This window comes from Taudactylus pleione, unplaced genomic scaffold, assembly GCF_031769625.1.
Source record: "Taudactylus pleione unplaced genomic scaffold, aTauple2 ptg000009l, whole genome shotgun sequence".
NCBI lineage: Eukaryota > Metazoa > Chordata > Amphibia > Anura > Myobatrachidae > Taudactylus > Taudactylus pleione.
Window position 1 is genome coordinate 12,811,440 of NW_028284412.1, and position 15,647 is coordinate 12,827,086.

Consider the following 15,647-nt stretch of genomic DNA (forward strand, 5'->3'; position numbering starts at 1 on the left):
CAGACCCGGTCGCAAGCGCCGAGTGCTCACAACCGGGTCGATGGTGGCCCACAGCGCATGCGCACGACGGAGCCGGCTCCATCATGCACATGTGCGAGACCCGGCTAGCGATGAGCAATCTGTTGCTCCGGGTCTCGCACCAAAGGGGGCGAGCTGTCAATGTTGAGTGACAGCTCACCCCGGGGGTGGCTGCCCAAACGGAGGCGTTCCCGAGGGAATGCTTGCCATTTGGGGGCGGCTCCACTGACATCACGAGTGATGTCAGTGGAGAGCTTCCGGCTCTGTTAGAGCCGAAAGCTCTCTGGGGCTTGCGATGAATGAGACCCTACCACAAGGGTCTCGTCGCAAGCCCGATGGTCGCGATGGTCCATCATGGCCGCTCGCTATAGCTGTGGGTGGTCACCCACAGCTATGCGAGCGGCCAGGAGGCCGCACAAAAAAAAAAATAACGCCCACATTCAGAGCATGCGCTCTTTCAGAGCGTCCGGCTCTGAATCAGGGCCTCAGATTCTCCCTAAGTGATCCATATGTGCAAAATATAGTGGAATTGAAATGATAAAACAGTAATAAATCTTTATTTCAGATATCCTTCTATATATTCATATGGATCATTCCTTTGTTAGAGTACACTAGGAAATATGCAGATGAATTGCATAGAGCAAAGCAATTCCTGCATATAGTATTCCTCTGGTTCACACTGGTGTATACAAATCATATCATTTAAGAAGTCTATCCGGATTTTAGTGATGATTCGCTAAGCAGGTGATCATAACATAATAGTGATTAGTAGGTGGCGCCGCGAGACCTTGAAAAAGCTCCATAGCGAAACGCCGCATCGGTCGGTATTATGTTGTATTCTTACAATATTGGTGGCATTGTCAGAAATCACAAATCCCGAGGAGAGTCCAAACAGGGTAAGACATTTTGCAATGACTTCCCTGAGTTTTTCTAAGAGGTTGTCAGCGGAATGCCTTAGTGAAACCGGTGATACACAGAGTAGCCTGCCTTTGAATGAGTTGCTGATCCTTAGGTGCTGCTGTTTGTGGCGCTGAAGGCAACCCAGTGGGCTGTTAGTCATGTAATCTTGAGTTTGTCCTGTTCCACTTGTCCACATATCTGTGGTTAAGTGGACAGTGGGTACAATGGCATATTGGAGAACACTAATTAAGTTCTTTTTAACGTCCCTGTACAGGCTGGGAATTGGTTTTCTAGTGAAGTGGAACACAGGATTAACTGTCTAAAGCCCACTGCACTAATGGTGGTTATCGGATGCACATCTAATACCACCAGAGATGTTATAGCATCAGTGATCTGTTGTTTAACTGGGTGACTGCTGTTATACTTGCTCCCTTTTGCAAAGGACTGTTTAACAGTCAATTGTTTTTTAGAGCTACTACTAGCAGTCTTCCTGGTCCCCTTCTGGGATGAAGATCCACTCCCAGCAGCAGCAGGCATAGCACTCAAGGATTCTTCTGAGGAATCCAGGATAGGGGAAGACTGAGTTAGCCTTATCAAATTGGATGCAGGACTATTTCCAAACATGATTGAGTATGTAACTAATACCTCTAAATCTCTATTATCATGTAGGATTTAAGTATTGTTTTTGCTGCAGTGTGCTGGGGGGGCAAATCATTTTTCTGTGTTCAGTGTAACACTTAGTGAAGTGTAACGAAAAGATGTGTAAGGATAAATCAATATCACCTTTTTCGTGTGATGCCCTTGGCTGGAATTTTTTTGGGGTGCCTTGCTTCTCGGACGTGAACCCCTTAATGTTAGGGACGCCAGTATAGATGAGCCATGACGATTGGCCTGGTGCTTATTCATATATTTGCAAATGTATGTAACTAATACCTCTAAATCTCTATCATGTAGGATTTAAGTATTGTTTTTGCTGCAGTGTGCTGGGGGGCAAATCTCTTTTTTTTCTATGATTGAGGATATTGTTGGTGGTGAAGATGCCAGGTGCTTGGATCTAGCAGAGAGTAGGAAGCTAGCTGACGCCGGAGTGCTTGTTGTTACTTTTCTAGCCAAAGTTTCTGAATTTTGCATATACTTTTGATGGATGCGCTGTGATGACGTAACATGGAGGAGGTTCCTAAATAGTTAGGGTCCCTACCTCTACTTACTCTGGCATGACAATGGGTACAGATGGCTTGACAATTGTCTGGATTTGGGTAGAAATTATTCCACACAAGTGGATTTTTTTTTGTTTTATGCCCAGGCATGCCAATGGGCTTTTCCTTATCATGGACAACAACTGTTTCCACTGGGGCCTGATTTACACAAACATCCTCAACAGCATCCTCATCAACAGCATCCTCATCAACAGCATCCTCATCAACAGCATCCTCATCAGCTACACAAATATCCTCTTCATCCTGGTGCACTTCCACAGAAGCATCCTCAATTTCTATTTCAGCATGTTGACTTGTGATGCTCATCCCCACATTTGCAGAGGACACAAGTTGAGGAAGGGGGCTCCTCTTCAAGTACAGTTTTGGAAAGGTCAGGCCCACACATGGCACCCGCCGACACACTTAGGGGTAAATTTACTAAAGTGAGAGTTTGCAAACTCTGGAGAGTTTGGCCATTTTTTCCCACTCTTAAATTTACTAATGTCAAACTCGGGAGAGCGAAAATACTGGAGAGTTAGCAAACTCTCTTCAATTCACCATCGGCAAAACTCAAGAACCTTTTCACTGGTGAAGATAGGATTCGGGAATTTACCAAGCAGAGAGTTTGTAAACTCTGAGATGGGAAAACTCTCCTGTAAAAGTTTGTGAAATAAATACACCTGCCTGTTATCTGCGAGTTTGGCAGAAACATACACAGATCACTGTGATCCATGTATGTTTCTGCCTGTAAATTGTGAAAATAAAAAAAAAGGTTAAAAAAAAAAAAAAAAAGGACATAGGGTCCCCCTCCTAAAGCTTAACCAGCCCCGGACTTGCCAGCCAGTCCTGGTTTCTAAAAGTATAGGGATCTAAATGTGTAGGGTGTCAGCAGCCTGCCCTTTGGCACTTGTGGAACTACAAGTGCCACCAAGCGGCCGGCACCCATACCCCCACTGTAAAATAAATAGTCCCACTGTTAAATACAATAGTTTAATTCTATTTTTCACATTACCCCCGTACCCAACATCCAGGGGTGCGGGGAACAGCCCCGGGCTTCAGTTCAAGACTGGGGTTAAGGGAGGGGGGGACCCCCTTCTTGGCATATTGCCAATTTTATGTCTTTCTGCAGCTGTCTCTTTATCAGTGTAAAAGATTGGTTCTTTGATTTTAAATGCCCTGACTTAAGCCCTGTATGCCCTTGGGTATCGGCTTTAGTAGATGACAGACTAGTATCGTCATGACTGGTGGCACTGGCAGCAGCTCCATCCCTAGTATGTGGTTCCTGTTCTCCTTTCAACTGATCGTTCTCCATATCAACAAACACAAATGAAGTGGGTTACACACACATCAATTAGTACCAATTTTAAATATTACACTGCAGTATCAATGGCCTAAAGTGTCACAATATTTTTTATAAATAAGAAATTAACACTGCACTACTACATAGTGACACCAACATTTTTATGAATGAGAAAAGAACACACTGTGCTACCATTTACAGTGTCACAAGATTTTTGATGAATAAAGATTAAAACACTGCGTTACCACTTACTGTTACAAGATTTTTTAAGAGTAAACATTGCGCTACCACACAGTGTCAAAATATTTTTTATGAATAAGAATAACACTGCGCTACCATTTACAGTGTCACAATATTTTTTATAAGAAAAGAACACTGCGCTACCACTTAGTGTCACAAGATTTTTATGAAGAAGAAAACATACTGCACTGCCACTTACAGTGAGGTCATTGTTTTATATATTACGCATGTTATTTAGCACTTTGCTGTGGTCTTGTAGTCGGCGTGTAGACTAATCATTTATTCACGGTTGAAGAAAGAAGTGAAAAGTTGGATATTACACTGCGCTACCACTTAGTGCAGTGTTTTACTCATAAAAAATCTTGTGACACTAAGTGGTAGCGCAGTGTAATATCCAACTTTTCACTTCTTTCTTCAACCGTGAATAAATTATTAGTCTACACGCCGACTACAAGACCACAGCAAAGTGCTAAATAACATGCATAATATATAAAACAATTACATCACTGTAAAGTTGCCCACACACATAGCAACATTTAACACGATTTGGCCGATTTCGACGAATCGTGACGACGAATCGGGTAGAAAAGTACAAATCGCGAGTTTATACTCACGAGCACGATGCCGATGCGCGTCCCCGCTCGTCGTATATCGCATCTTCTGATCTGCCGTGCTGCAGGGCAGATTAGCCAATCTGGGATACAATGCATTGGCTGCAAGATAGATCTTTAGTCAGAGTGGACATTTTTAACTCAAAATCGTGATCACGACGGCAAGGGAGCTCCCGTGAAAGTTCATGAGGAAATTGGCCATAAAATCGTATTGTGAGGACATCGTTGTGTGTGGGCACCTTAAGTGGTAGTGCAGTGTTTTACTCATAAAAAATCTTGTGACACCACCACTTAGTGTCACAATATCTTTTATGAATAAGAACACACTGCGCTACAACTTAGTGTCACAATACATGGATGATAAACTACGGTCTGGCCGGTAGTGTCACCAAATAATAACAGTGCAGCTAAACTAAAAGGTACCTACACATGGCGATATTTTACCCGATCTGGCCGATTCCGACGCATCGGAATGACAGATCGTGTAAAATATGTCCTAATCATGAGTCCCCACTCACGACCACGATGCGCATACCCGCTGGTCGCACATCGGATTTTCAGATCTGCCGTGCTGTAGGGCAGATCTGACAATCTGGGAATGGATTCACTGAACAAAAAGAAAGGATACACGATGTATCGTTTGTTCATACACCAAATCGTGAGCAGGACTGCCGGAGAGCTACCGGTGGAGTTTCAAGGGAAATCTTACACATAGTCGGATCGGCAGCACATCGCCATGTGTGTAGGCACCTTTAGTTGCTAACACAAAAAAAAAAAAGATTTTTTTGAGGAATGCTACTTTTATTTTTTTTGCACTGGGGAAAAGCACCCCTGGACAAGGCAGCAGCCCCTTGATGATCAACACAGCACCCCTTTATGGACAAAGCACCGCTGAGGAGCAGACCACCTGCAGAGTCACAAATACATGTATGATAAACTGCGGTCTGGCCTGGCAGTGTCACCGAACAATAATAGTGTAACTAGTAACTACCTGGCTAGCACACAAAAAAAAAAAATTAGATTTTAATTTTAAACTTTTATTTTTTATACACTGGGGAAGAGCACCCCTGGATTGACCACACAGCACACTTTTATCAACTGCAGCCCTAGCCCCTTGATGGACAGGACAACACAGCAGCACCTCTTTATGTACTGCAGCCCAAGCCGATTTATGGAGAACACAGCAGCAGCCCTTTATGTACTGCAGCCCCTGCCCCTTGATGGACAGGACAACACAGCAGCACCTCTATGTACTGCAGCCCAAGCCGATTTATGGAGAACACAGCAGCAGCCCTTTATGTACTGCATCCCTAGCCCCTTGATTGACAGGACAGTGAATGGGATTAAAAATACCGCTTCCTACACCTAACCCTCCTATGGGGGTGCCTAGCTCTAACCTCCTGTGGGTGCCTAACCCTCCCCCCCTAGGGGTGCCTAACCCTAATCTCCCCCCCCAAACCTAACATCGCTAGACTCCCTAATCCTAACCCTCACTCCTTCGTGGCTAATGCTAAGGGCCCCCCGGATTTACCTTCATTCGGTACGTCATCCTCGGCGTTCCGATGTCGGGATTATGATAGGCGTCGGTATTTCAATGCCCATCATAACTCCCTAGCTGGCATTCTGCTGTCGGGATTGTGACCGGTGATCACATAACTTCATCCCAGTGACAGCAGCAACCCCCACTTTATGTACTGCAGTCCCAGCCTGACAACACTGCACCCTTGAACAAATAGTGACAAGTCACTAACACACAACACTGACTGCACCCGAGAAGAACAGAGCACGTCTGCTCTGTACACTCTCCACAGCCGGAGTGAAAATGGCGCTGATCACCGGGACCTTTAAACAATCCAAAACCCGCGAGAATCTGACAGCCGGATGATGACGTTTTGCCTTGTTTTGGATTCAGAGTTAGGCGTGAAACCCTAAGTCGGACTCTGATCCCCTATGTTCGGTTCTCGGATTAAAATATGTGACAAACAGAAGTGGTCCGATCACCTGTTGTCTCCCAGCCAGAGAGATCGCTCTTCAATACCTGGCAACACCCATGGCTTGTGGCGGCAGCCGTTTATCCAGCATATAGTCTTTCAGGGTGGCCACACTAGTACAAACGGATCTTACCAACAAGGATACATGCAACTTATTTGATTCATAGAGACAAAGGTAACTTTACATTTTACAAGTGATCTACCGGGTGGTAGAAACTATATTTATACTGGGATGCCAGTATTATACAGACTATTTACTAATAACTGCATATTAACTGACCGAGTTACCAGAATACTGGATGAAACTAAAAGCAACATTTTGCTACTTGCTTTAAACCTGACACAATAACAAATTATATTGCAGGCTTTTTATTCAAGACCTTATGCGACATGTATTTTTTAGAGAGCCTAAGTACTGGCTACAAAAACAGTGTCCTAAGCATTTTATACTATATGCTTCCATGCAATTGAACGCAAACTAATGTATCTCATGAGATTGTTATTTATGTGATTTTTTTTTAATTGAGATATATGTGTATATATTTAATTTATGCTTGAATAAAATATATGTGGTTTAATTGAAACCAGCCTCCTGTTTACATAATAGAGAGCATACTTTACCATATTATTGCAGATTCATTGGATTACAAAATATCAGTACCAGCGCAGTGATTATTGTTTTTCTTGCAAACAGAAGTGTAACCCTTTCCACCACCAAATAACTGAACCTAAGGATGGCATGTAATCACATTTACTTAATTTAACTATTTTTGGCCAATGAGTGCCATGAAAAAAAAGCCGATTTTCTAGGGCGCCGTAATTTAAGAAAGTTTTACAACCGCTGGCTGGCCTAATGGTTTATCAGGCCCTGGCAACTCATGTGTAATCCTGATTTCTGACATGTGTTACCTGTATTTAGCACTCCAGCCTTAAGGAACCCCTCACTTTGTTTATACTGTTGTGTTTTTCAAGTACAAATAAGATTATTACAGTTTACCAATATCAGACTTGCAACATCATTCATGACACATTTCTATGACAGAATGATCTAGCCAAAATCAGAAGCTGTTGGAGAGTTCCTGTTTCCTACTTGGATATTTGAATCATTTCTTATATTTATTTAACCAGCCTTATCCATATCAGTGCTTTTTTCAGTAGGTAAAGTGCAATTGATGAACGTTACTTTTAAATCAATGTGTCCAGTATTTTTATGCTAATCTGCTACAGTGCCCTACAGAGAGCAGACTTTTCTTCATGTTCCGCTGCCTAAAGGACAAGCTGCTAGGATGCGCCATAGGCTATTTAACAATGGCATCACAGAGGCAACTGGCAAGATGCTTCACACCTGTTGTCTTTGACTTGCTGTTCAGTTGCTGATACACGACGCTACAAGTGTTAAGGTGCGTACGCACTGGGTGATTAAAGTGGAGTTCAGTCGTTCACTTTATCATCCCTTTATCGGCGCTGAACGATATAGTCAATGACATCGTTCAGTGGGTGTGCTCAATGTCATGAACGATACTAGACGATATCGCTCAGAGAGCATATAGTCTAGTGTGTATGCTCCTTTAGAACCATCTTTTATTCAATTTCACTGATTGTAGTGATTTTTATTATTTTGATATATTTCCCAATCCTGCATTTACTTTTCTGAGTCAATTACTGTGTGTGCGAATTGGATAACTACAGTTATGCAAAAGTCGCACAAGCATAACTACATGGATAACTACAGTTATGCAAAAGTCGCACAAGCAGTGTTTAATCTAAACATACTTTTTTCTGTGCTAAGACTTGTAGTTTAGTAGTAATTTCACATAACGCGGCCCAACCACACTGACCTCAGTATTCATTTGTAAGGAATGTCATCACTGTACGAGTGCCACACATCACTGAGCAGTGTTTAATAATGATGTGTTATCGTGCTGATACTTGCAGATGTAAAAATATATCCACCATAATTTAAGATGCTGTATAATATACAGTACTGTATTGTAATATGCTTTGGAGATTAAAAAAAAAAGCATCCAAACTCAGGAAAAAAACCCATCCAAAAGCATAATTTGAATACATTGGAGACCTCAAGCGTGCGCAATGGTGTTTTTCAAAGTCACACCTGGTGGATGACTAGCGGTATTGCACACACCGGTGTCTCAGTATACCAAGCTGCGACTCATTACATCATACTGCAACTGAATACAACACCCTGCGACCAGCCGCTGGCATATGTCATTTGACTAGTTTTTTGCACTACATGGTCTATAGACGCAAGATGAGTGAGGACACATCTCTAGACATGCTTACCCTTTCCAGTGGGCTTTTTTTAAGATGTATCACTCTGTCCCAGTGTGATTAGGTGAGCACTAGTACCTGTCTCCTACACTCACATGACCATCTCATATCCCTGACAAGGGCCTGCACATGCCACTAGCACATTGACAGAACAATGTGTTACAGTACCTCTTTGAGCTTGCAAGGTGCTCCCTTTCTGCTCCCTCTGAGTAAATCTCATCTACAGCATGTGGTTCAATACTCCTCTGTGTGTGGTTTTACCTCCCTGTGGTCGCACTCACTAATGAGTAAATACCACAAGGCAGTACAGGCGACCGCCTAGGGCCCGGTGGTCCCAGGGGGCCAGCCTGTCAAACGCCGCTGGCAGGTACAGATGAAAACACCGGCTGCTGAAACTGCACTGACCGGGCGGCGGAAGGACATACTAGTTATTCCCATAGAGAGAAGAAATATGTGGCCACCGCACTTTGTGCCCAGGGGGAAGTGGTGGAACAGTACGTCCGATGCGCATACCACGCCCCCTGACCTCTCTTGTGCTGGCCGGGTGCTCACTTCCTTCCTGGGCCAGAGGAGAGGATAAGGTACCAATGAAACTGCTGTCTGCTGAGGCTGACCACGCCCCCTGGGATTACTGTGACATGTGAGGATCGTAGCAGCCGCTTCCTTCTTTATGCAGTTGCACTACAGTCGGTGCACTTCCTGGACACATCTGCTCCACCTCCTCCCCGTGCTGCCATCAATGAATAGGTAGGTACAGTGTTTGTTTACCCCTCTCCCAGTGTGTAAGATCACATCACCCACTATCTCTGTCCAACCCTGTGTTTATAGGTACTGTATCTGACGAGGCTGAAGTTAGCTTCTTATTCGGCCAGCTTCTTATTCAAGCTCCAGCTTCTTATTCGAGCTCTAGCTTCTTATTCGAGCTCTAGCTTCTTATTCGAGCTCTAGCTTCTTATTCGAGCTCTAGCTTCTTATTCAGAACATGTTATATTAAAACATTTTTATCAAATAGAATCAATAAGCTTACATTGCATAAATAAATGATGGTATCTATTACACAAATTTCAATTGTACTTTGCTTGGCCTACAAAGCTTTTGGGCATGAAATAGGGTGGTAAATTGGGCACAGGGACCAGATTTTCTATATTTGAATAAGTAGCTATAGATGTGCAAGAGTTCACTAGCCTTGGGCAACAAATTTGACACTTGGAATCCACAGAAGGGGGTCACTTACATTTGACCCACTTGCAATTGGCCTTGCCCAACAAGCCTTTGTGCATGAAATAGGGTGGTAAAGAGGGCACAGGGACCAGATTTTCTATATTTGAATAAGTAGCTGTAGTTGTGTATATGATTCTATAGCATAAAATTTGGATGATAGAACGGTCACATTTAAGATATTAATTGTGGAGACCGCACTAAGAATAGATGAAGGGATGTAGTTGGCATCCTGGTGTGCGGTATACCCAGAGCCGGCCCTAGGCATAGGCATTATGAGCAAATGCCTAGGTACGACTGGCTCTACTGCTGCTTCTGCGCCGCAGGGGGGCTCCAAGCCGGATGCCCACTGAGATATTACCAGTGGGCGCCCGGCTCCTTCCCTGCAGCGCCGCGTTAGCCAGAGGCTGGAGTTCTCTCCTGAACTCTAGCTTCTGGCTCTCCCCAAGGGCACTATGGGAGAAAAGTCATGATGTCATGACGTCTCGTCCATAGATCCGAGGAGACGGAGCTCACTCCTGAGCTCCGGCTCCCACAGAGAGCACTATGGGAGGAATGTCATGATGTCTCTCCCATAGTTCCGAGGAGCAGCCGAGCGGACAGGACGGCGGTTGACGCAGGAGCGGGGATTAAGATAAGTGTTTTTTTTGTGTGTGTAAGCGGCACTATAGGCAGGGGCGTAGCATGGGCAGAGCCATGTAGCTTATGCTCCGGGCACCATCTACGACAGAAGGCGCTGAATGGGGGTATCAATCAGACAGCAATCACTTTAATATACCGCCGGGGATCGGTCCCCGGCAGAGTATAGACTAAACAATAGCTTAGCCTCTATCGTGGGTGCCTGCGGTCCTGCTTCTATGGTGCCTAACCAGTCCTCCTAGGGCCCGCCTTTCCCCCTGCACCCAATCACGATGCCCCTATGAATGATAACCAAGAGCCACGCCGGGCATGCCCCTACTCCCAGCATCAGAGTGAAGGACCGCTCCGGGCAGCCCCATCCCCCCAGCATCAGAGTGAAACAGGCGGCCGGCGGTAAATCATACTGATTCCCTCTCACTGTCTCCCTTTAGTTTTTATTATATCTATATCACACCTTCTTCTACAATTAGCCCTAATTATATACCCTTTTCCCTGGGTAATGTCTAAATCCCCTTCCCGGAGAGGACCCTGACATCATCAGCAAGTGTCCAGCGTCATTCCCTACCAGCCAAGTGGACATACAGGGGGAATATAACCTTGTGACGAGCGTAGCGAGCCCACGAGGGGACAACTTTCTTTTTAAGGTGGGGACAACTTACTTTTTTAGCTGGCCTTAATGGGCATGAACGGCACTTCCGCCCTCATTACTATGGGGGTATTACTACTGTATATGGGCACTACTATAGGGGCATTACTACTATATATGGGAATTACTATTGTATATGGGCACTACTATAGGGGCCTTACTGCAAGGGCATTTTTATGGGGGTATTACTACTGTATATGGGCACTACTACAGTGGCATTACTACTGTATACGGGCTCTACAGGGGCATTATTATGGGAGAACTACTACAAGGGCATTACTATTGTATATGAGCACTACTACAGGGGCATTACTATGTACAGTATATGTGTAGGGGTTGGGGGCACCAGTCCAAATTTTGCCTAGGGAACCAAAATGGCTAGGGCCGGCTCTGGGTATACCGTCGATCAATATACCGGTGCAAGAACCCCAAAGGTAAGTATCCGGGAATAGTGGGAGTTTTGGGATTAGGGTTAGGCACCAGGGGCAGGGTTAGGTTTACGGTGTGGGGAGAGGTAGGTTATGGTACTTACATTATCTTGTCGGGATTCTAACTGTCAAGATGCCACTGTCGGTACTCTGACCATTGCCATCCAGACAACCGGGATCCCATACCCAACCCTAGATAAATGGGGTTAAACCCCTGCACAATTACAGCTTCTTATTCAAAATGACAATATCTGGTGCCTATGCCAGCTTTACTGCCCTATTCATACCTAAAACCTTGTTGGGCAAGGCCAATTGAAAGTGGGTCATATGTAAGTGACACCCCTGTGTGGATTCCAAGTGTCAAATTTGTTGCCCAAAGCTATTTAGCCTTTGCACAGCTACTTATTCAAATGTATAAGTCTGGTGTTTGTGCCCACTTTACCACCCTATTTCATGCCCAAAAGCTTGTTTGGCAAGGCCAATTGCAAGTGGGTCACATGTAAGTGACCCCCTTCTGTGGATTCCAAGTGTCAAATTTGTTGCCCAAGGCTTTAACCCTTGTACAATTACAGCTACTTATTCAAATGTATAAGTCTGGTCCCTGTGCCCACTTTACCACCCTATTTCATGGCAAAAAGCTTGTTGGGCAAGGGCAATTGCAAGGGGGTCATATGCAAGTGACCCCCATCTGTGGATTCCCCTGGATTTCCAGGACTTGATCAGAGCCCAGTGCTGGTTGTGCAAAGTACGGGGGACCTCTACATTGTTTGTTCCCTGTATTGTGGCAACCAGGGCTCGTTCTGACTAGCCCGCTGCTGGTTGTGCTAGATACAGGGGACCCCTATGCTTTTTGTCCCCTTTATTTAACAGGACTGGCTGTGAAAAGCCCAGGGCTGGTTGTGCTTTTGGGGGGGGCACCCTTTTTTATTATTTTATTTATTTTTAAATTTACAGATTCAATTTTTAACCTAGATACATAGATGGATCTCACTGATGTGTCCATGCATTTGTGACATTGATTTTATTTTCTGAGGTGCATGCCCAGTACCGGTGAGCTCTCTGTCGCCCGCTGATGCCCCTGTGCACTGCACCACACTCCTGCTGCTGTCGCAAATACTATGATCCTATATCGTAATATGCTAATAAAACCATGTCATGGCACCATACATAACCGCAATATATCTGCCGATACAACAGATGATCAATATCATAAACATAAACGACAGTCAAATATAACTGGTCGTTGGTGCCATACACCTAAGGTAGACACAGAATCATGAACCCATCATACACTGTCACATCTGACAGTTATGTCACAAATATACTATTAACTAAGGCTAATGAAATATAATCCATACCTATAAAATACTATATATTATCAATAAAGCTCATCAAAAGTAGGCTATACGTCACGGCGAGAATAATACACCCAGACAGACATCTGTAGTTACTGCTTCTCCCCCATGACATATATAGCCCACAACAACATATGTACCAACACCTCTATCACATAATCGTGCATGTAATATTGATATAATGAGACAAAGATGGAGGGAATAATAAAAGACAAAGCCAAAGAAAGACGAGGGGAAAAAAATCTCATACATAAGCAGAATCGCTACCAACCTACATAAAGCAATGCAGTCCTAGATTTTCATTAAGTCCCTTAGGATATATAGTCCCCAGTCTGTGAATCCAACGGGACTCACACTGTAGTAATTTCAATGATCTATTACCGCCACGCACCCAAACTGATACATGATCAATTATGCTGTGCTTCATAAAAATGCCTCGCCACTGGTTGATCGCTTGCACCAGATTTAATAGCGGCCCTAATGGCCAATCGGTTCAAGGCCATCCTTTCACACAGTGTACGATCTGTCTTACCAATATAGCTGAGACCACACGGGCATGTAGTCATATATATAAATTTTGTCGTGCATGTCACCCTGTGTCTAATGCTATATTTCTTCCCACTATGTGGATGATAGAAAATCACCAGTGGTCAAATACCTGCAAGTGAGGCAATTAAGACATTTGAAACATCCAGTCTTAAGCCTCAAAAAACCTTCCCCTTCACTTATCAAAGTAATGTCTGTTTTCACTACCCAATTCCGAATATTCTTCCCACGTGTGTAACATGGCATTAATGTGGTATTCCTTAGATTCAAATCAACATTCTTTTGTAAAATAGGCCAATGTTAATCTTATCGCTTAAAGTGTTAAAATGTTTAACCCAAGGAAAACGATTTTTCCTCTGTTTATGTTCATGTGTATTTAACAATTCAATACGAGATTTCTATAAAGCACGTTCCTTAGCCATAAGTAACATCTGTCTGTCATATCCTCTAGTGACAAATCCTTGTATCATCTCATCAATCTTCAGGGCTGCAGTCCCTCTATCACTGCAAATCCTCAAGACACGTATGAATTGAGCAAAAGGCAACGCAAAGTTAGAGGTTTTAGGATGAAAACTGTTAGCGTGTAATAAGGAGTTGCGATCTGTGGGTTTTTTATACAATGTGGTAATGATTACACCATCCTGATTACGAATTTCTACATCCAAAAAAGTTACACAGACCTCATTAATAGTATATGTTAATTTGATGGGGCTAGTGGAGGAATTGTGACCATCAATCAGTTCCACAAATTTCTCTTGTGTACCAGACCAAATAATAAAAATGTAATCGATATATCGGGTGTAAAACAAGATACACTCCGATATCTCAGGTGCACAAAAGAAAATGTCTTTTTCAACAGAATACAAATGCGTTGGCGTACGATGGGGCCACATTCAACCCCATCGCACATCCGCTGCATTGAAGATACATTTTGCCATCAAATAGGAAAAAATGATGTGTCAAAATCATCTCTAATAACTTAATCACTAGCCCTTGATCTGGACCTTTATACAAAGGATTCCCATTAATGAGATGCATAACAGCCTCTAATCCAGCAGTATTCGGAATCACAGTGTATAGATTCAATACATCAATACTACATAATAAGCTATCGGTATATCACCCAACTGTATTAACTTGTTCAAAAAAGATGTTGTATCCAATAGTCGGGTTGACCCATTACGCATGGTTGCAGGAGGGAATCAAGATACACAGATAGCGGTTGAAATAGAGACCCCCGTGCCGAAATGATCAGACTTCCAGGAGGATTATCCAACCCCTTGTGGATCTTGGGGAGCGTATATAGTACAGGAGTAATCGGATACTAAGGTAATAATGCTTTGCATAGATCATCCGTAATCATCCCCTCCATAACCGCTCCTTCCAAACACTCCTGCAACTCAGCTCTAAACCATATAGTAGGATCATGCTGCAATGGAATATATACATTGGAGTCACCAAGTTGTCTCATTATTTCAGCTTTATAGCTGTTAAGATCTTGAATAACAATCGACCCGCCCTTATCGGCCGGGTCGTATGACAACATAAGTATACGATGACAGTGACTTCAATGCTTTCAATTCAACCAATGACAGATTATTTCTAGCTATCGTCTTGGATTTTACAACATCACGCACATCGCTATCAACTAAATTCATAAAAATCTTGATAGAGTGATTGTTGGACACAGGGTCATAAATAGATTTGGCAGTTAATTTTGCTACTGCTGGAGGTATATCACATATTTGCTTGGATAAATTGGGCTTAGCCTTACTGCCATAATATTTTTCATGTAGTTTGAGTTTCCTATTTAATTTGTATTTTTTGATTTCCCAGTTCTTCTCATCAAAGGCAACTGTAGGGACAAAAGATAATCCCTTAGATTGCGTCAGTGTTCACGTGGTGTGGTGAATGGAACGTAAGTACTTTGCTTAATGTGTTGTTTGTATCTTGAGAACGATGCATTAAATGGCATCGAAACGTTGATGCATAATTTCCTGCGTACTGTTATATTTTATTGGGAGTGCCGCTGCCAGAGGAACACACACACACACATACATATGTACACACACATATATATATATATATATATATATATATATATAGACACACACACACACACACACACACACACACACACACACAGGGCCGGTTCTAGACATTGTGGAGCTCAGACACACACACACACACACACACACACCTTAGCGCTAACCAGCCAGAGACTCAAAAATCAATGCAGCAGTAGGTACAGAGGTGATTGCCAACCTCAC